At 40.5% G+C, this 22,720-nt stretch overlaps 1 protein-coding gene and 1 non-coding gene across 8 annotated transcripts in view; both read left to right on the top strand.

Annotated features, from left to right (window-relative positions):
• Positions 1-22,720, top strand: part of PDE4D (phosphodiesterase 4D) — a 1,027,393-nt gene that overhangs the window by 825,871 nt on the left and 178,802 nt on the right. The gene's annotated exons all lie outside the window — the stretch shown is intronic.
• LOC118017272 lies at positions 14,068-14,174 on the top strand. Its single transcript, XR_004681109.1, has one exon. It is a non-coding gene; the product is annotated as a U6 spliceosomal RNA (small nuclear RNA).

Raw genomic sequence — 22,720 nt, 5'->3', positions numbered from 1 at the left:
ATATTAATATGTGGTAGTTTGGTTTAATGAAAGTGAAAGCATAAATGAAAGGGACCTTCCTGGTTAATTGATATCCCAGTTGTGTGTAGGAAGGAAACCCATTCCAGTGTGCTGATTTGGACTCAGAATTGAGAAGAAATTTACTTTGGGAGGGGAGAGAAGAAGTAATTATACAACACAGCAAAGTTCAGTGAGATCAAAAGAACAGCTGTTTGGGGAAGAGAAGGGGAAGGAAGGATGAGGGACATAAAGGGCAAAAAAAAAAAAAATTTATCCCAATTCCTATTAGTCTATTTTGGACATAGGACTTGGCCTCATCTGAACCAAAAACAGAAAAAATGATCTCATTTTGCTGAACCTGAAACAAAATTGAACTCATTTAATCATTTCTTGAAACCCCAATTGATTCATTAAAATAATTGCCTGGAAAAGCAAACCTATGTTTTCTAAAATTATTACCAGAAGAAAATTAACATAGTCTCCAAATTAGACCAATACTTCATTTGATTCAAGTGCCTTCCTTGGACTCCAACTCTGAATATTCTGAGAGCTCCTTATTAAGTTATTAGTGAGAACACTTTGCTTGAAAGTTAACTTCACTGTTCAGGTCAGCACTTTTCCTCTGGTCTCCTTTGTGGTCACTACCCCAGAGTTGATTCTGGAACAGTTGGTAATGTAGTTCTTTTCTGAATGTCTCTTAAATGGGATTTGTACTTCAATGAATATTAAATTGTTGATTCTCTTTCCCATGCTTATCTTTCAAGATCTTATTGGTGACGATTTTCCACTATCATTTCATAGTGTATGCCTGGTCCACCAGTTTTCTTCTTTGTCATTGGTCGAGAGGTGGACAATAGCTGAAATTCCTATATATCAAAATAAGTTCTTTGAATAACAAATTTCTTTCCAGATAGCCAAATTCAATGTCAATGAGCCTACACTGAAATCAGGGTGTAGAAGTGAATGGTTTTGTCTCTGCACTTGCCTTTTATGTTGAGGGACAAGCAGGCCATCCTTTGTGGGCATGCAGCTGGGGACTCTAGTGTGAGAGACTGCATGGAAGCTTGTCCCCAGCCCTGCTCTGGGCCCTAGATCTCACCCCTATGAGGAGGGGCCATCCCCCCACCCCTGCTATTTTTGCCATAGGCAGGACTCTGACGTTGTGGTTTGAGCAGAATGCAGTGCTATTTTGGTTCCTGAAAGCTTTTGTAGCTTGAGGTCACATAGGAGCCAGCCCCACAGGAGCATCCTCCCCGAGAGCAGCTGCAGGTCCCAGTGGAGATGGTTGTGTCCATCAAGAAGTGGTGGGTGGTCAGCGGTCCGGGCAGCTGTCCAGCCACCCTGGCAGATGCCTGGAAGTGATTAAAGGGAGAGTAATTGCACTCAAAGGGCACAGATTTTGTCTTAAACACATGTGAGAGACCCTTTAGCAGCTCCCAGAAATGTTCACATAGTATTGAGACCCAGGAGCAATGCCAGAGGGAACTGAAATCTGGGAATTAAGGTTAACATGGCCTCATTTGTACCCACAAGTTTCTGACCTGGGGCCTAGGGACAGTGGGACTGCAGAAGTATCTTATCTAGGAAGCGAAACTGATTAACTGTCATTAACTGCTTAGTGCAGCTGTGTTCATCACAAAGCACACCAGGAAACTAACTAGAAAATGAAAGTCTTTTTCCTTGCCTCAGCCTAACAAACCAAGGTGGAAAAGTGGAATGGAGGGTAAGGGAATGAAGGCAATAGCAGGGAAAGATTCCCCTCTCTGAGCCCATTCTGGAAAAGCGGACCCTTAAAAACATAAGCTTTGACAGTGTAAGAGTTGAGACACACAGAAAAGTGGATTCTGTCCCTCAGCAGCTGACTGTTCAGGTTCTACCTCCAAGTTCACTCCCCCTGTTGTTGGAACCCAGCTCCACCTCTGTGGTGGTCCTGGGAAGGACAGGGAAGAGTGTTAAAAAGAGTCAGTGGGATATCCTTTAGGATGAACTTGACCTTCTTTGATACTTTGTTGAGGTTCTAGAGGAAAAGTGTAGCATATGGCAAAGTCCATGAGGGGTCCAAATGGGTGCTGTGGTGACATGTCCAAGGGCCCCTGGGGGGCAACCCCATAGAACATCACTGACGGGAGTCCCTGGAATTGTGCAGCGTGGGTGCTCTGCCTATCTAGAATTCAAATCATGCTCTACCATGATAGCTGCGTGACCCTGAGCAGGCCACATGCCTTTCTCTGCCTCAGTTTCCCCATTTATAAATTGGTTATCATATGTCATACAGTTATTGCCAAATTAAATGAGTTCACGTGTGGATGCTCTTGGCACAGTGCTTCACAGAGTAGGCACTCAATGCATCATTTTCTCTTTCGCTTTGCACTTGTTTTTATTCTCTGGATGTAGAACGAGGGGTAATGGAAAGAATAGGGCAGAGTGATGAAAGAAGAATGAGAGAAAGACAGCTTGCAGGGGCATGAAATATGGAGCCCCACAAAATGGACGTACTTCCTTGGTGCCGTCAAAAATGGGCCCTTCCAGTGTTCCCAGTGCTCTGTCCCTTCCTCTCCTCACTGCCACAGACATTGGTGCCTTTGTGATATGGGCAGTAAAGTGTGGTTCAGAATCATTTTCAAAATCGAACAACTTACATTGGAGTCGTAGTTCTTTGAAGGAAAATAATGAACTCTTTATAACTTTTTCCGTAAATCACTGATTTTTTTAAAAAAGAAGAGGGAAGAACTTTAAGAGTCTACATATGTCACGCTATGTTTTCTAAAGCTTTCTCCCAAAGAACTTAGAAACCCCTTTTCCCCTTTGAGGTCATTCCGGTTGACATGTTTTAAAGCCAGGAGAGTTTGATTTTGTATCATTAGAGTTAAAGCATGTAAATCACTTGGCAGTTTTTGTTTCCATACCTAATAGGTAAATACACAGTTCTAAAATGATCTCACAGTTTTTTAAAAAGTTTCCACATGTACATTTATAAAAGTCTTATTACTAAATAGCTATTTTGTTCTTTACTGTGATGTAACAAAAACAGGGTGTGTGGCATTTGGAGCTGGAGTCCAAAGCCTGTCTCCGTCATTTGAAGAATGGAGACGTGAGTAGGTAGCTCTCAGTTCTGGGGGAAAAACTCAGGGAGATAAGTTAGACAAACACCAGAAGTCAGCAGGTTATGAGTAACGCACCAAGTGCTTCTTCCTACAACCATAATCCATGCCTGGCATTTTTGTTGTTGTTGTTCTTCAAGCTAATTTGAAAACTCAGAAAGTAGAGGAGGAAGATGGTGATCATGTGTCAGCTTCTCTGGAACATTTCATTTATGATTGTTTTTAAATAGTAACAACAGGACATATTTAGGAAATCTTCGTATTACTTAGAGCAAGACTCACCTGCACAGGTCCTTGAGGAGCCATAAAGAATAGAACGGAAGAGTGTGTTGGAACATGAGGGGGCAGCAAAGCATCAGGGATGCCCAAGCCATCGCGGTATCGTGCTGTTCTGTATTTGTTTGGGAATACAGCCATGTCTCTTTGGATATAATTAGTCCTTTGGAGCATTTCGTTTTCAAACGATGTTAACTCAGGAAAAGTCATCTCATAAAACCTTGTCGTGTCTTCACAATATCACTTTTTACTACGTTTCTAATTTCCATATTTTCAATTGCTTTATTTAATCATTTTCAAATTAAGGATTTTCACACAAGAATGTAACTCAGGGAAATTTTATTTAAGCTTCTCTGTCGTAAAGATGAGAAAACTGAGGGGCACCTGGGTGGCTCAGTCGGTTACACGTCCGACTCTTGATTTTGGCTGAGGTCATGATCTCAGGGTCGTGAGATGGAACCCTGCATTGGGCTCCACACTCAGCATGGAGTCTGCTTTGTGTTCTCTCTCTCTCTCTCTTTCCTTCTGCCCTTCTGGCTCATTCTCTCTCTCTCTCTCTCTCTCTCTAAAATAGAGTTGAGAAAACTGAAACCTCGTAAGAGCCAATGCTACTTAGACATAGATCCAGGAATAAATATCTCTGAGTCCAGGGGCCTTCTTATGCCCTGTAAAACCATCCATCTTAGTAGGGTAGCCTTCAGACCCACCATAGAAGTGTATATTTGGGGAAAGTAAAAGAAGAATTAAGGGATATTATTGTGATGATGATATTATATGATGATATTATTCTGAGCAATAGATAGAGCATTTTATTTCTTGTATATAAACCTCAAAATTAGAAAATATCATGTCCCACCTTATCACTAGACAGGTCTTTATATTTAGAGCTGTTTTGATTATATTCACTGAATATAACTTATAGGCCCTCAGATAAGTAGAGCTTGGTGGTCTAAAGCAAAAGACTTGAGATTTTAGAAAACACAAGCTTTTTTCTCCAAGCAATACAGTAAGTCTAACTGCTTACACTTTACCTGTAGAGGGACACAGGGGATGCAGTGACAAGCATAAAACAAAATTGGTTTTAGTCCAAAAAACATTTTGGTGTAAGTCTCCACTCCACTTCATATTTTTTCATCCTGAATATTCACAACTCCTTAAAAAATGACTGTGTTCTAAATAGAATTTAGTCAGTTGGTAAGTAGAGGACTTAAAAAGTAAATTATCCAAATAGTACTAATCAGTCAAGACACAATGAGAAGAAACTTGACCTTGTACGATTATTGTTCTTCTAAAGCACAAAGCCATTCCTAAAATCCAACAAGGGGGGAAAAGAAATAAAAATATTTAACTGGAACAATTATTATGTTATTATCTGGACTAATCATTTAACATTTTGAGCTTATTAAAGAAAAGAAACCAAGAAACTATTTTATGGTAACAATACTGATACTAGGTACTTAGGTCCTTTTAAGTCTGTATGTGTATGTGTGTGGGGGGGAGAATAAAAACAAGTAGTGTATATAATATAAAAAAATATATGTAATATAACAGATAATAATTGAAAGCAAGATCTGCATAAAGAAGACAAAAGGGATGTAGGGGGGAGCGAGGCACGGGGAGACACTGAGGTAAAATGTGTGATAGGACAATGTGCGTAGAGGAGGAGGCCTAAGCCGGTCCACAGAAGTCCTCATCAACCAGTAGCAGGCACTGCTTCATCATGTAGTTCCTTTTTTCCCCCTTTCTTTTAGTAAGAGCAGATTGTAACAAGACTAATAATTGCAGAAAATGAGAGCTCAGTTAGCTTTTTTAGGAATGTGATTGAAAAATGCTGAATACATGTGGTTTAATAGCTTGAATGAAAAATTGAAGATTGTGTATGTGAGTGTTTATATATTGACTTTTTGGGAAGTTTTTTGCTTATTTTACTTTTACACTTGATACATCTAATGACTACTGAGTGTTTAAAAGTTTTTAAGTCAGGGGCGCCTGGTTGGCTCAGTCAGTTAAGCGATTGACTCTAGATTTCCCCTCAGGTCATGATCTCAGGGTTGTGAGATTGAGCCCCACATTGGGCTCTGCGCTCAGTGCGGAGTCTGCTTATCTCTCTCCCTCTGCTGCTCCCCCTGTTTGACTCTCTCTCAAATAAATAAATAAAGTCTTTAAAAAATAAATAAATAAATTTTTTTAAGCCAAAGGAGGTTACTTTTACAAAAATTAAAAGACTTTCCTGGAAAAAGTGTTAAACTAAAAGATTTGCTTAAATGCATGGACTATAACTATATGACTGTTATATTAGAGGTGTAAAAGTCTGTTTTATTTCTTATAAGCTAACTTATTTTGCCTTTCTTTAGTCTTATTTAGATTAGTAGAAAATATATATAATATATATACACACACACTAATATGTAAAAAAACCAGGTCTGACACAGTAACTTTTCAACCAGGAATTAATTGACGTCATACTTGGTTTTTTAAACAGTGAAAACAAATGCATAATCGTGGGAAAAATAATTAATTGAATCTCTATTGCCTGAATATCTGCTCTGGGTATTTTGTTATAACTTTAAATGACATAATTAAATGAGATTACATATTCATTTAGTCAGCACAGTAAAAACGTTATGAGTCAAACCATATAGATTGAAACCGTAGCTTTACTTTTATTAGCTGTGTAATTGTGGTCAATTTATTTAAATTCTCTAAGCATTTATTTTCTCATCAGTAAATCCTAAGTCAGTGATTGGTACCCGAATGTATTCAACAAGTGGTAGGTAGGGTAAATGCTATAATTTTATTATTATTATCATCCATTTGGTAAATAAATATTTTCTGTGCACCTTCTATATGGCCTGCAATAAGGTAGGTGTTGGACGTCAAGAGATGAGTAAGTGGCTACTGGCATTAAGGAATTCACAGTCGAGGGGAGAAGGAATCATGAATAATTATGTGCAAGTGAAGGGCCATGATTGAAGCAACTTCAAATACATGTACCACCTATGGAAAGCTCCCTGCTGAGCTTTGAAGAACATAGAGTTCTGCCTATAGTTAGGGGATGATCACCTGACCCCAAGGGATCAGCAAGAGTGAGAAGTAGAAGCAGAGAATGCCTGTCAGGTCAGGGGACTGGGGACAGTAAAGGACAAAGAGAGTTGAGAGTGTATGGACCAACCAAACAGGAGGCTGCAGGAGCAGATTAAGGCAGTGGTGTGAAGAGTATTGGAAGCCAGTGTTGATCATGGTGGACTTTATTTTATGGGCAAGGGAAAATCATCAATCATTTCTATGCAGAGAAGTAAGTATGTATTTTAGGATGACAGCATTGGAATGGGCTCCTGGGTGGCCCAGTCGGTTAAGCATCTGACTTTTGATTTTGGCTCAGGTGTTGATCTCAGGGTTGTGAGATCAAGCCCTGTGTCTGCTCCATGCTGAGCATAGAGCCTGCTTAAAATTTTCCTTCTCTCCCTCTGCCCTTCCCCCCACCCAAAAGAAAGAAAAATAAAAGAAATGAAATGGAAACAGACCAAAAAACAGAGAGCAGAGGCAGCCCCATACTCCTTAGGAGGCTGTTATCTATCAAGTACACGCTAAAGATAATGCAGCTCTGAACTAGGGTGGTGGTGTGGCCAGTGAGGATGAGGGCATGGATTCACAGCTCTTTCCAGAGACCAAGTTGAGAAGACTTGGCAGTTGATTAGCTTGAGGAGTGATGAGACAAGACATGAAAGCTTTAGTCATATACACAGATGTTCATCACAGCATATATATATATACATCAAAGATCGAAAACAACCCCAAATGCTAAATAATATATGAATTCTATTTAGGTATAAAAAATTCTATAATAAAAAGGTTTTTAAATGATTTATGAGAAAATTTTAGTCATGTAAAAATGCTTCTATTTTAAAGAATACTTGATAAAGTGCTAAGTGTAATGGATTTAATTTAAGACATTTCTTAGCTGTTGACTAGTAAGTAGCAAAGGCAGATGGCTTTACTATTTTACATAGAATCTAGTGACAAACATGTAAGTATTTCTCAGGTCTCAGTCGTCTGTTTGCCTCTCCCCACCTGGAAAAGGTACTAATGAGATGCTGCCTAATGATATTTCAGTATTAGGGAGCCACAGTGAAGAATTAACTGTATTTTCAAAGAATATCCCTTGAATAGGACCGTACCGTGTCTGTTGGTACTGAGCCTGAGACACCTATGGCAGGACTGTTCCATGATCCTCCCAGGGATCAGCAAAGCTACCACCAAAGAGCGGATCTGAATGTCACCCAAGTCCCCTGTGGCCAGTATCCCTTCCTCACTGCCCCGAGTTTGGAAAGGACAGTATTTCCCAAACCCCCCGGAACAAAGAGATCACCAGGGGATGGTGGAAAACAAACGGATTCCCAGACAGTCCAGAACAGAATCTTTGAAAGAAGGCCCATGATCTTTATGTTATTAATGAGTGCTCCCAGGTGAACCATTTGGCCAGCCGAATTTGGGGGAATAATGGAATCCTGAATGCTGTGGGTGAGAGGGCAGAGTACAGCGTTGACACGGGGTTGCTCCTAACTTGCTGGAAAATCACTGTCTTTCTGGAAAGTGTATTAGTGACACCCACTAATGTAACAAACAATGCAGTCTAGCATAAACAAGATACTATGTGTGAAGTGCTGGGTGATGAGGAAGGCAAGACAAGGTGATATCATTATCAGCACAAACCACGTCATCATAGTCGTCATCACCGGGCTGTCATCACTGTTATCTCTCAAAATGTATACAAGATTTTAATTAGCCCAGCTTGCTCTTCTCCTAGCAGAAAATGAAGGATCATGTCCATGTTTGTGTTGCGGGGGTGGGAGCGGGCTTGGGAAATGTTATGTTTAGTAACTGTATCCTTTTTGTCTTCTTAGACACAGTACCAAGTTTCCTTTAAAAAAAAAGAAAGAACAAAAGCTGCATTTTTAAGTCGCTCCCTCTACCCACAAAGTGCTTCCCACCCATGTAAGCCTTAGAGAATATTCTAGGCCTACTCAGAAACACATTACTGTGGTGGGGCAAAGTAGTAAAAATTCCTTTGGGTCTAATTTCCCAAATTCTACTGGTTAAACACCGAATTGTTTGACTCCGTGAATCAATGGGGGAGTTCACTTCTAGCAGCCTTCTTCCACCATCTGAGAAAATGTTTTTTAAAAATCCATTGGGTGTGTCATGACTACTAATATTAATAAAAGGTAACATTTTCTGACATTTAGTATGTACTAAAGACTCTACATGCATAATCTCCTTTAAGTCTATGAGAATCCGATATACAGCTGCAAATGACAAAGTATAGGTTACAGCTGACTCAAAGGCATATCTTTAAGGTTTCTCTTAAATAATAATAAATCTCTAAGATTTATTGACATGTGCACACAAAAACACACCATCTATTGTCATCTGCCTCTCGCCTTGGAGAGTTCTTCCCCAGGAATTTCTTTTCCTGTTCTTCTTTCCTATTTTTTAAAGGAGAGCAGAAAATGAGTTTATATGGTCCTTTTCCTGAATGGCTATGAATGAAGAGTAGGACAAGAGGATGGCTAAGGTCTGTGGATACAGAGAAACCTTTGGGAAATCCTAAGAACTCAGTTATGTAAGCTAAGAAAAGGATTCCTGCCTGGGATACAGAATTCCTTGAGCATTCTTTAATTCCCAGGGTCCTCTTCCTGACTCCTCCCTCTGAAGTGAGAGTGCCCGGGGCAGAAACTTCCATAGGGAAAAGGCCGCATGGTCTGTGTGAGAAGGGCCTCAGATGGACTATGTCAGAAGTTTGGGGGCAGGGGCGCCTGGGTGGCCCAGTGAGTTAAGCGTCCGACTGTTGGTTTCAGCTCAGGTGATGATATCGGGGTCCTGGGATCGAGCCCCACAATGGGCTCCACGCTCTCGGCATGGGGTCTGCTTAGGGTTCTCTCTCTCCCTCCCTCTGCCTCTCCCACTCATGCTCTGTCTCTCTAAAATTAAATAAATCTTAAAAAATTTTTTTAAAGGTTGGGGGCAAGGCAGTGCTTGAGACTCAACACTCCCCTTGCTTCTAGGACCACTCACTATTAACCCCTGAAATAGCAGTTTCTATGGAGTGATGAGATTCATCATCTTTTTGTTGTAGATTCGCCATAGGCTCTTCATATCCATTGTCATTTTCTTGGGTTCTATTTCTAGCCATGAAATTCCTTGGCTCTCTATCCGCCACCCCCCCCCCCCAGACTTCCTCTAGATATTTCTGATGTTTAAATATCCAGTGTTCTTAGTGTGTTACCCTCTCTCTTTTTTTGTGTTTCTCTCCCGGCATGTGGGCACTCTGGAAGTACTTCTAGTTCACTGTATTTTACATGCCTAGTAACACAAATGAGTGCTTTTGCTGTGTATCTTCTTTCTGCTATGTTTCCGATATTTGCATACTACACACTGAATTGTCCATGTGGAGAACCTCATTTCTGTGTTCCCTCCTGGCTTTGCTCTTTTTCTCTCTGTTTCTGAGATGTGAGAGACTGTGTTTAGGCTCTGAGGACCCAGTGAGGCATAAAATACCTCCACTGAGCTTTAGAACCATCCTCCCAGAGGTTCTCAGAATTGGAAAAGATAAAAATGTGTCCTGTTGATTGACAAAGAGCATTAAGTTAAAAGAAAACAAAAGGACTTGTAAATGAATTAAGTAGCTGAATAAGAGAGGAAGAAATGAGTCAGGATGAGAGGTCTTTTCTCTAGAGAACCGGGAAGCTGTCTACACTGTTATTTAGCTCACAGACTGGAAAGGGTCTGGAGACCCAGTTCATGAACTTAGAGAAAACTTAGCAGCACGAGAAAGTAGAAGACAGAATAGTAAAAGAGGAAATGTTTTCCTCATCACTAGGGAGGGGAACAGAAAAGGACAGGTCCTGGAACTGAGAGCTTGAAGGTGGGGAGCAGATGAGGGCTTCTGAGATGCCTCAAGTCACTGATTGTGTGACTGGGTTCTTTAACTAAAATTGTTCACCTAGAAATAGGCCTAGGTTTTCTTTTCCTGCAGGTTTTTGTTTGAAAAAAATTCCAAACTGTTATAAGTTTTGTTTGCTCATTTGACATTTAGGTCGGAACCTAAAGGAGGAAGAGCAGGCGATTGGGGTTTCTCGGCTGGTTCTCCTGCTCACCCACTTTGTGATCTTAGACAACTTACTCTATGCCCTGAGTCTTTTCTGTTAAAATGCAGTGAATAACTAGAATAATACCCTCCTGATTGTGAGGATTACACAAGGTAATGTGTGTAGAAGATTTGGCACAGTGTCTGGTAGGCGAAAAGCACCTTATATATTGAAAAGCATTACCAGACTATCCATAGACACTATTGCACTATTCATGTTGATCCTCAAAGTAGTTATCTTTGTAAACTGTACCTTTTTTTTTAGCCCAGCTACCCCTGCTGAGAACATTTTAGAAATGGTTTTAGAGATATTTCATAGGCCATATTAGGAAAAAGCCACCTGATTGGTTTGCTGTCATGCTTCACTTTTGACCAGAAACATTATTTCCAATATGATTACCAACCCTAGTCAACAGACAGGATGTCAGAATAGCCTGGATCAGGCTAATTCTAGAAATGAATCCATTCCAAGGGATAAGACAATTTTGAGGCATTTGAAAGAAGTATAGCATGGACTCCGAAGGGAGGCATTCCCAAGACAGTGTCCTAGAATCGTAGAGTGACAGCAACATATGGAATAAGCATATAGATAGGTTTTCCCAGGGGACACTTTGAAAGCGTCAGCTTCATCTGGAATCTTGTCAGTTTGTGAGGGGGAAGCAATGATCTCTAGGAGTCTTTTTGCCTCTTCCGTCATACCTTGTACAGTCTGTATTTCTAAAGATCTTCCAAGCCCGTCCCATTCACGGGAAACAGCTCAGAGTCCCAGAGATAAAGGAGAAGGCCAGCGTGTCCCAGCGCACTGGCTTAGAGGGGGACCCAAACCCTCATCATTTCAACAAAAAGGGCAGCAGAGGGAGTCAACCTGGCATTCTGGCACACGGTATTTCTCACTGAGTCTGTCCCATTATCACTGGGCACTTACTGTGCTTCCACATCCTGTTCTTTGAGGATTCATACAATTCTCTCCCAGGCTGGCTTCTACCCCTCCTTAGATAATGGTGTATCAGCAGTGATCCTCTGGTTGCAGGTAACAACCAACTCTGCTAACTTACGTAAAATAGAACCTAGTAAAACGAAATCTAATCTCCTTAAGTAAAATAGAATATTGGGATCATTTCCAACTCCTAGAGTATTAGTGGGGATGCTGGAGGATCAGGGTTGAAGGAATCAGTTCATCTTCAGAGTGCTAGAAAGGCACAAAGAAAGGGAAATTCTCATGGCAGGGGCAACCTAATGAGCCTCCTGCAACTGTTTTTAGTTTCTTTGTTCATCTATGTCATGTAACATTCCAGGAAGGGGTCTAATTGGTCTAGTTTGGGTCTTGGGTCTTGGGTCTTGGCTACAGGAGAACAAGGTATCTGGCTCTTCTGTCAGATTATGTAATATAATGTAGTACTAAGAGCCTAAATTATGAGGCCAGATTATGTGGATTCATATCTCAGCTATGCCGCTTATAGATGTTTCTCCTCAAACAGTTCATTTAGCCTTCCAGAGCCTCAAGTCCCTCATTTTTAAAGTGGGCATAGCAATAGTAATTACCTCATAAGGAGTTCATGAAAATCGAGGTATTATTTATAAAAAAAAACTAAGCACAATGCATGGCACATAGGAAGCACTTGATCATTGTGGGCTATGCTGTTATTAAAATTATCCATGGAGACACCAAATAATTTCCTGAAGCAAAGTAGGGTACCATTAGAAAAGGGAAATAAATGTTGGTGGATCAAAAATTATTATTGATTATAGTGAGATAAGAAGGTTGGCCACAACACACTTTACTTTGCTAATATATTTCTCAGCAAGCTGCTCTTTATGATATTAAGGTTCTTAGAAATGTGGATGGCACATGTTCATTAATGTATCCCTGGGAATCTAGTCCATCAGAGGCATGAAATGGACTTAGATCTCTGACGACAAATGGAAACTCACTGTAGAATACCACACAAACTACTCATTTGGAATGTCAGCATTATCGTGAGGAGGAGGGCACAGCCCCGGGCTGTGGGGAGCTAGACCGAGTGCCACGCACTATGGCAGAAGCAGTCAGATAGAACCTCCCTGCCCTCACAGTTGCCTACAAAGCCACTAAGGCACTGAATCTCTTGACTAGATGCTTCCGCTGACCCCCACACTCAGACAGGGCTTCTGAAGCCAACCCACTTTGGCCTGTGTGTCTAAACCTACCATCTTTGTCCCAACCTTTGACCCCAGACCTAACTCTGGCCCGTCCACCCAACCTCACCATGGCATGTCACCCAACACAAGGAAGGCATTTTGACTGGAAACTGAAAGCAGAAGACCCTTAGTTTACTTTTTTTGAAAGGTGTGTTTCTTTTTCTAGGGGAAGAGCTAGGCACGGTGGAGGCTGGCGGGGAGGGGGTAGGGAGGGCAGCTTTGGATTTATTCAGTCAATACAGAGAATCCTGGCCATGCCACTTGTTAGCCATTTCACTTTAAGCAACTTATTCTCTGAGCCTCAGTTTGTCATCTGTAAAATGTAGATCAATAACCAACCTATCTCAGAGAGTTATCGTTAGGATTAAATGAAATGAATAAGCACCAAGCCTAGTATCTAGCACATAGTGGGGACTAAAAAGGAAATTCTAATTCTTGAATAAACTTTTTTTTCTTGAGTGTACAGTGTACAGTGAGTTTCAGAGGTAAATGAATCATCTTTACAATTGGAAGCTTGACATAAAAAAGAACAAGAAAATAACTAAATTTCTCTTAAAATTATTTTCCTTTACTAATTTGTCTTCTATTGTCTGTGTTCATACGAACTAGCTATGCCTGCAAAAATGTTTCCATGGCCAGTTCTTTTCTACATGTTTAAATTCCTAATTGTGCACACAATCTTAGTCACTATATTTTCATGTGCAAGCAATTAAGACTCATTTAACAGCCCTCCCTCTGGAAGGTTTTGTTCTCCATCTGCCATAAATCAGATTCCTTAGGAACATGTTTGATTTTGAAACAATGTGAAAGTACTGTTCATTTTGTTCAAATTTCATTTATGTACCATTTTTTAAAGTGATGTAAATGGACAGCCACAAAAAGCTCAGCAGCTGGTCAAAACAAGACATCAAAGAAACCATTGAAATGGGGCAAAAAATTAAAAAAAAAACCCTAATATGCTAGGACAAAGCCAAATAAAAATCATAGTCTGATAAACATTCCTCAGACACATTTTGCTCATATTTACTTTACAACAGATTTAAAATATGGGAAAATGGGAAAGCACTGCTCTTCCCAGTCTAGAGCTCACAGAATTGTATGTGAGGAAAAACAGCGAAAGAAGCCAGGAGGAAAACAGAAAAGGATTAGATTTGTAAGTGTTCTTGGAGAGATGTGGTACGCAGCTACACATTTAAATAATACTAACAAGACTCAAACTTTTGTTCATTTAAAAACCATTGGTAAATATTGTTCTCCCTCACCACAGGTGAAGTCCATTTTAGTGTGTTCAACGAGCTTCTTTGGATTATCAAAAAGAAGCTAATTCTTGGTCAAATTAAGAGGGAAAAATAATTATTAGGTTCTGTGCTCGTTTCAGCAGCACATATACTAAAATTGGAATGATGCAGAGAAGATTAGCATGGCCCCTGCTTGAGGATGACATGCAAATTGGTGAAGCATTCCGTAATTTTTTTTTTTTTAAGAAAAAAGGATTATTAAGTTTCAACACAAGTGAACTGGTAACCAAAATTCAGCAAAAATTTAAAAAGAAAAGGATTGTTTTTTCTTAAAGGTTTTTGAAATTAAATGTCATAATTTGGATGGAGACATAGCCCACAGAAAATCGTTTCCTCTACCTAAACGTGCCATTGTTTGGGGACTTGAAACAAATCACCCACATAGCTAATGCAGTAAATCCCCATTTATATATCAATAGAAAATTTTGTCTACCAGCTTCCTAAGACTTTATAAGCTGAATTGTTTTGATATCATTTGATGAAATGTTCTGTAAAAGTTCAAAGTATTGTTGTTGATTTGGGCAGTCACACCTGCACATTTAAAATGCCTTTGTGCAAAGTGTAGCCCAATCTGCTTTCAAATCAGACCTTCAAACAAGGGTAGATTCATGAGTGTGACAGATCTGCCCTTAGGTGTTTCCTTACAAAGAAAAAGTAAAACTGAGAGAGCCACTCCCACCCCCACCATCTTTGTCTCTTTGAGCCTAAGCATCAAATGGCACCCCTAAAAAGAGAAGCAGAGAAAACATTAGTACATCTCTGCTGGAGATCTAAAGCAAGATATGGAAGGTCTTCTGGAAGGAGCGGCACCTAAGAATTATTAAATAGTTGTTAAGTAAACTGAAGGGAAAAATGGAAATGGAGGGAAACATACTTTAAGAGCAGCTGAGCTCAGAAATCCCAGACATATGTTGTCTGCCACTAAAGGAGTTCCATTGTAGGGTGTAATTAAGAGTCAAATGAATATTGCACTAAGCATTTAGGGTAGTGGTTCACAAACTTTGTTTGTTCATTAGAATCACCTGGGAATCTTTTTAAAATTCCAACGAGTGAAAGAAGAAAATAGAAAAGTTTCAGAGACCAGTTAGAGCACAATAGCGATGTTTAAGGATAAGGTCTAATAATGGCCCTATACTAGCAAAATAGCTAGATCACAGAAATATAGAGCAAGAGATTGTTGCAAATGATAAAAGAACAAGTGTGTGGGATTTAGTAACTGGTAATTGTATGATTTTGAGTGGATGTAAAATGGCTCTGCCAATATATGAACCCTTATGATCCTTGCTATTATATATAGCATATATAGGATTATATATCAGATAAAAATAGTTTGATGCTTGAATTCCAATTTGGAATTTAAGGCTGGTTTATCTCAGTGCATAGATTACCTACATTTCATTTAGGAGAAAATGATCCATATGTCAAATATTCTAGGAAACCAAAGTTCATAATCTTAATCATTTGGAATGAAAATCTTTGAAAGGTATTATGCTCATTCTTAACCTCTTAAAGACATGCACTGAATGTAAGGAAATTATTTTTAGTGGCTCTGGTCATGATTATATACATTTGCTTTTATAGTTCTTTGACATTCACAGATGCCTTTTGAAGCTAATGACCTATGGACTTTTCCCCCAACATTTAAGATCCCCAAATGTTGCTGCATTTTAACCTCTCATCTGCTGCTCCCAGTGATTACCTTTTAACGTTGTTAGTGAACCTGGCCTTAGTGGCCTCTTCTGATCACCTTGGCAAATCAGAGTCCTAGCCATTGCACTGAGTCTAAACTAAGAACAAATGAACTCAAAATAAAAGTGGGGTTGGGGCCAATCCATCTCTGAGGTAGAGCTTTAGGATATTTAATGCATATAATAAATAAGGGTTTGGGCGCCTAGGTGGCTCAGATGGTTAAGCGTCTGCCTTCGACTCAGGTCATAATCCCAGGGTCCTGGGATCGAGCCCCACATCGGGCTCCCTGCTCAGCGGGGAGCCTGCTTCTCCCTCTCCCTCTGCTCATGCTCTCTCTCTATCTCTGTATCTCTGTGTCTCAAATGAATAAATTAAAAATCTTAAAAAAACAAAATGGAATTAAAAAAACAAATAAGGGTTTTTTTTTAATTTTTTCAATTTGAGTGTAGTTTACACGCAATGTTAGTTTCAGGTGTACAGCAGAGTGATTCAACTTCTCTATATGTTATGCTGTGCTTACCCCAAGTGTAGTTCCCATCTGCTGCTGTAAAATGCCATTACAGTATCGTTGACTACATTCCCTATGCTGTGCCTTTCGTCCCTGTGACTTGTTCATTCCATAACTGGAAGCCTGGGCCTCCCAACTCCCCTTCACCCATTTTGCCCATCCCCCACCCCTGTTCCCTCTGGCAGCCATCAGTTTGTTCTCTGTATTTATAGGCCTGATTCTGCTTTTTAACAACTAAGCTTTTAAATGCATTTGTTGACTGTTCTGGGGTTCTTTGCACCTATTTACTGGTATTGAATTGTAAAAGTTCCTGGACAGTTTCTGGGTAAATAGGTTATGACTAAACTACTAGAGCTAATAAAATTAATATTGACGTCTCATCAAGCAGTCAACAAAAACATATTTAATTCTGTACTCTGGGTTTCAGGGAAATGCAGTCGTACTTGCAAGGACTTAGCAAGATATAATTGTTCATACGAAAAAGATAACCAAGAATCTTAGATACTCTCCAGGATTGTGTCACAGAGAATACGTGTCTTAAAAATTCAGAGGAAGCGAAGATCAAATTCAGATAAGCAATGATACATCTTGAATGCTTTTCAAATACTTTAGGTAAATGTCCCTCCTAGCCAGACTCTCATAATGGGCGTGTTACTGGATGATCACTACCTAGCCACAGAGGTTTAGGATTGCTTCCAGCATCCCAGCAAAGGATGTTCCTTTGTAGGAACATTTGCTATTTGCTATTACAAAAGAGAGATGATCACTTGTGATTTTTTTTTTATTTTTTTTTAAGATTTGTTTATTTGAGAGAGAGAGCATGCAGGTGGCGGGAGGCGCAGAGGGAGAAAGAGAGAGAGAATCTCAAGCAAATTCCCCACTGAGCACGGAGCCCAATGCAGGGCTTCATTCCATGACCCCGAGATCATGACCTGAGCCGAAATCAAGAGTTGGATGCCTAACCAACCAAGCTACCCAGGCGCCCCTCACTTGTGATTTATTAACATTCCTTCATCCTACATGTGGCCCTAAATTTGTGAAACTTGTAGAAAGAGCAATAACCCTGGGGTTTGGGGACCAGAGTTATAATCCCAGCTCTGTCACTAGCTCCCTGTTTAACCTTGGGTCAGTAATTTAAGCTGGTTTTCCATCTATAAAATGAGGATATTGAATTAGTTGATATCTAAAAATCCAACCAGCTCTTTCGTGTTTTCTTTTTTATTTTTAAAAAATGCATGCTTCTGATTGCCTTTCTATATTTTCTGTATAATTATATTTCCCTAAGAAGTGAATAAAAGATACACTAAGTCAATGTATGAATTCCACTTTCCCCAATATAGATCCTGTAGAGAATATCCGTGACACCCACCATTTGCTATTTTGAATTTTCAACAAAGAGTTAAAAGAAAATTCTGGCTCGCCTGGCTAGTCATGCTCTCCAGTTGGCAGAAGTCTTCGTGTGGACTTGATGGTTGCCTAGAGCAACAAAATATTAGGGACAGAAACACGTTCAGGGACTTGATTGTATAAGTGACTCAGAGCTGAGAGACCTTTTCCAGCTTGACTGGAGCCCATACTTAGCTAGAGTGGGTATTTGTCTATGCCTGTCTGCGCCACTCCGCTGACTGGGAAGTGCCTGTTATTTTGCTTCCAGAATACAGAAGCCAACCTTGAAACCTGCAGAGGGGTTAATGGTCAGAAGGCAATCTTCATGTAGCACATCTCGCACATGAGAGATCATTAACACTAGTAAATACAAACAAGATGAAGAGGCTGATTGTGGGCTTTGAAGAGCACGGACCAAGAACATTTTGAGAACTCAATAAAAATTCAATGTAAGAGCTACTCTTCAAAGCCAATTATCCCTTTCGAGTTAGGACAACCCACTGGAGGAGCTGCACTTTTTGTAAAGAACTGTACTAAAATTAATGACAGCATTAACACCCAGCATGACACATTTCCACTGTCTCACACATTTTTTTTCCTTCCCTGAGGGGTCAGAATTCCCATCGGTTAGCATAAAATGGTCTAAGTCCAAGCCTAGTAAATCACTTGTATCAATACCCTTTTCCCTCTCTTTGTTGAAGCCAGACATCTCTAACTATGCTCTAAGTTAAAATGTGAAGTTAAAAAAAAAAAGTTTTTCTATTCCTAAACTCCTAAATCCTCAGATCATTCCCTCCCTGTGCCATGAGTCTGGCTCCATAATACCAATTAATTACTCCAGCTTGTTAAGGAAGTTATTAGCATCATGTCTGTAACTTCTAGTCAGTGTTGCCTGCAGCATGAAATGGAGGGAGAAGGTATTAGCCAAGTCTCGTTACCTGAAGTCCTCCGTCTTTAGCTACTTAACTAGGTCCCATCTTACTTACATGTATGCTTGGTGTTATTTTTATACCCAGTACACATTCTTCCCACTTGCACATGAACAAGTTCATTGTGATAATAACAGCAATCATATACTTTTACTTTTTATCCTGATTGAATATTTATTGTGTGTCTTCATGATCAGAAACTGGCCTTCTCGGTTTGGACATTATGGATTGTAATGAATATTCTTTTTGAGTGACTGGAAACATAGTCCTCAACTTAACACAGTTTACATAGTAACTCTTATCCACATAACCACAGCAGCTGTTTGGAAACATGGCTTCTGATCACTTGTTTGCAAATGTCTTTTTCCATACAATCCTGGATGGAGAGGGACCCATATACGTTACTTGACATGTGAAACACATGTGACCCTGGCAAATGATTCGGCTGACCTTGAAAACTCCAGCTGCTTAGTCACTTTAAAAACAAGGCAATACAAGTGATTTACTAGGCTTGGACTTAGACCATTTTATGCCGACCGATGGGAATTCTGACCCTTCAGGGAAGGAAAAAAAAATGTGTAAGACAGTGGAAATGTGTCATGCTGGGTGTTAATGTTGTCATTAATTTTAGTACAGTTTTTTACAAAAAGTGCAGAGACGACTATCACAGGAAAAAAGCAATAACATCCCTGTGGCTTTCTTTTATTTTAAAAAAATTTAATGAAGAAATCCAAGATTTAGCTTTTGTGTCGTCTTCTTTCAAATCAAGAGCAGTCTGTAATCTCCTAGAAAGACCAAAGCTTCTTTGCTTATTGTAAAATGTGTGCACTGCTTGGCATTAGGTGGTGGAAGGTTAACATTCTCTGCCAAGGCAGCCTTCTAAGTGTTCCGGTCACTATGTGTGTGTGATATTGTAGCTGGACTTTGGTTCAGCAGGAATGAAAGAGACCTGAAAAGTTACGCTTTAATTGAAATAGAAGTTTATTTCTCTTTCCTGTAAAAAAGACCTGGAGTGGGCAGTCCTGGGCTGGTACGGCTGCTCTAACATCATTAGGGACCTATGATTTTTTCAGCTAATTCCTCCACCATATAGGCTTTGCCTCCATGGTCCAAGATAATGTCTAGAAAGCTCTAGTCATCACATCTAAATTGCCAGCACATCCCCTCCTTTGGAAGAGAATTCTCAGAAACCCCACATAATGCTTCTGTTTATAGCTCCTTTCGCTCACTTAGATACCTGCCACATCTAGCTGCAAAGGACCCTGGGAAATAGAATATGTTCTCTGGCAATCCCCTAATTTGGGGATTTCAGGCTCCTTTCCTCTCCTTCTTGCCTACCCAGGCTCTCTCTCAATTCTGTGCCATCCTGATCTCCTTACACCTCGCAGGAAAAACCCAGGACTGTCAGTTTCAGGATCTGCCTGCTCCACTTCCTTATCTGAACTCTTGGCGGGAAAAATCCACATGACTTCAAGCTGGAATTGGAGTAAAGTCAAGGCTGTCCCCTCGGCTGGACCCTCAGTGCCACTTGACACTTTATCCTTGCTCTGTGCCCTCTCTGACTTCCCTTGGTGCTTATTCTAACCTTCCTTCCCCTTGTCAAGCCTCCTGACCCCGCAGCTGCTCACCACTTTGCAGCAAATGCCTTTACTTGCTGCCTAAGGAAGAAAGTCACTGTGAGGATATGAACTTCCTCAGGTCTGCGTCCTCTTATTGACACCCATACCCATCCTTTTCTCCCTTCTGGTCTCAGCAGGTGATGTGTCCCTTCCCCTTCCTGGCTCTAAGGCAACCTCTGCCTCTGTGCCCTGGGCCCTTTCTTCTCAGTACCTCCAGGACCTTGCTCCCACTTTTTCCTTTCTTTTTCTCACATCTACAATCTCTCTTTTTCTTCTGCCTCTTTCCCTAGTCATTTCTCTGTCTTTTTTTTTTTTTTTTTTTAAGATTTTATTTACTTATTTGACAGAGAGAGAGATAGTGAGAGAGGGAACACAAACGGGGGCGGGGGCGGGTAGGAGAGGGAGAAGCAAGCTTCCCGTGGAGCAGGGAGCCGGATGTGGGGCTCCATCCCAGGACTCTGGAATCATGACCTGAGCCGAAGGCAGATGCTTAACGAATGAGCCACCCAGGTGCCCCCATGTCTCTCAGTCTTAAAAACAAGACAAAACAATAGCAAAGCCCAGTGACAGACCCCTTGTTGATCCCTTAGCTCATTCCTTTTTCCCTTCTTGGCCAAGCTGCTCCCCCTTCTCACCTCCCAGGCACCGCCCAAGCCATGGTAGGTGGACTCTGTCATACACCTGTGCTCCCACTACCCTCACCACAGTGTCCAGGGAGCTCCTTTTCGCCTTCTCTGCTCTGATCTGAGAGACCTTCCTCTGAAACCCTCCCCTTATTCAATTACCCGGTAAGCCTTTATTCAACACAGATTTATTAGGAACCTTTTCTCCCAAATGATTCTACTCTCTTCTTTTCTTGCTGCTCCGAATATTCTTTCTCACCATCCTTCATGATCTGTCTTCCTCCCCTCTTTAACAGGAGTATTCGGGTTCCGGCTGATTGCTTCTCTCATTCTGTGCACTCTCTAGATGCTTTCATGTACCTCTGTAGCTTTACTTCCCACCTTGGAAGGTGATTCCCAAAACTCTGTCTCTACTCAGACCTCCTCCCTGATTTCAGACTCAGGCAAAAGCCCAGTGCCTGAAGATATTCCACCACTTACATACAGCATGTTTGGGGTGCCTGGGTGGCTCAGTCAGTGAAGCATCTTGATTTTGGCTCAGGTCATGGTCTCAGGGTCCTGGGATCGAGACCCGTGTCGAGCTCCATGATCAGTGAGTTGTCTGCTTGAGATTCTCTCCCTCTCCCTCTGCCCCTTTCCTTGCTCGTGCTCTCTCTCTCTCTCAAATAAATAAATCTTTAAGATAAATAAATACACTATATTCAAAACTGGATTCATATTTCTTTGCAAATCTGTTTTTCCTGTCTCAATTAGAAGCACTTTTTTTTTTTTTTAATCCAGGGTATTACCCTAATATTGTCAACCTCTTTATTTACTAGTGACTGGTTAGTTTTTGCACAGCAAGTAGACAGGACTTTTTTCCCCACAGATTTAAATTGAATTTGGAAATTTTTTCTCTTACAACTTTAAGATTGCTAGATGGCAATGATTTTTTTTTCTTTTTTTAATTTATTTTTTTAAATTTTATTGTTATGTTAATCACCATACATTACATCATTAGTTTTTGATGTAGTGTTCCCTGATTCATTGTTTGCATATAACACCCAGTGCTCCATTCAGTACACGCCCTCTTTAATACCCATCACCAGGTTAACCCATCCCCCCACTCACCTCCCCCCTAGGACCCTCAGTTTGTTTCTCAGAGTCCATAGTCTCTCATGGTTCATCTCCCCCTCCGATTATCCGAGGCTGAAACTTGGACATCATACACCTCTCCATCAAATAAATAACTATCTTTTTATTTTACTTTCTAAATATTTGTCAAATCTGTGCTCTCCTCTCTACCCCACTGATCCTTCTCCAGTTCAGGTACTCATCAGCTCTCCCCAGATTACTGCAGGAGTCCCTGAAATAGTATTTTGAAACCGTCAGTTGCATTTGGCATTTTATAAAAAAAAATTTATAGTATCTAGGGTAAATATTGTTTTATGATATTGTTGACATACACACAAATACTCATAGCCATTTTACCATGAAAATGTATATCTTAGTATATATCAAAAAATTTGAGAACCACTTTCTTAAATAGTCTATCTTTGGTGTATTCCCCTTAGCTCTGCCTTCTGCAGTGCAACCAAATTGATAGAGTTGAAAAATTAGTCTGAAAATGGCATTGCCCTGCTTAAAACCCTTCTGTGCCTCCCATCAGCCACCAGATAAAATCGTATCTCCTTGGCAGTGGGTACACAAGACCCACCTGACTCTTCCAGCAGCAAATTTCTTCCACCCATAGATAACATGTTTCACAGATCTCTGTGTTTGCTCGTTCTCTTTTCTTCATCTAGAACTCACTTTACTCTCTTAATTGCCTGGCTCACTTCACCTCCTTCTTTGGGTAAGGTGACACCTGAGTCCAAGCCCTGTCCTTTTCCCCAGGCTGAGTTAGGACCTTCTCTGTGTTTCCATAACCCGCATACCTACCTCCAGCTTAACTCTAATGAAATTTTTTTAAAACTTTATTTATTTG

This window comes from Mirounga leonina, unplaced genomic scaffold (genome assembly GCF_011800145.1).
Source record: "Mirounga leonina isolate KUSES-001 unplaced genomic scaffold, KU_Mleo_1.0 Mir_168, whole genome shotgun sequence".
In the NCBI taxonomy this organism is placed as follows: Eukaryota; Metazoa; Chordata; class Mammalia; order Carnivora; family Phocidae; genus Mirounga; species Mirounga leonina.
The sequence above is the reverse complement of the archived record's forward strand: the minus strand, read 5'-3'. Positions and strand labels throughout refer to the sequence as shown.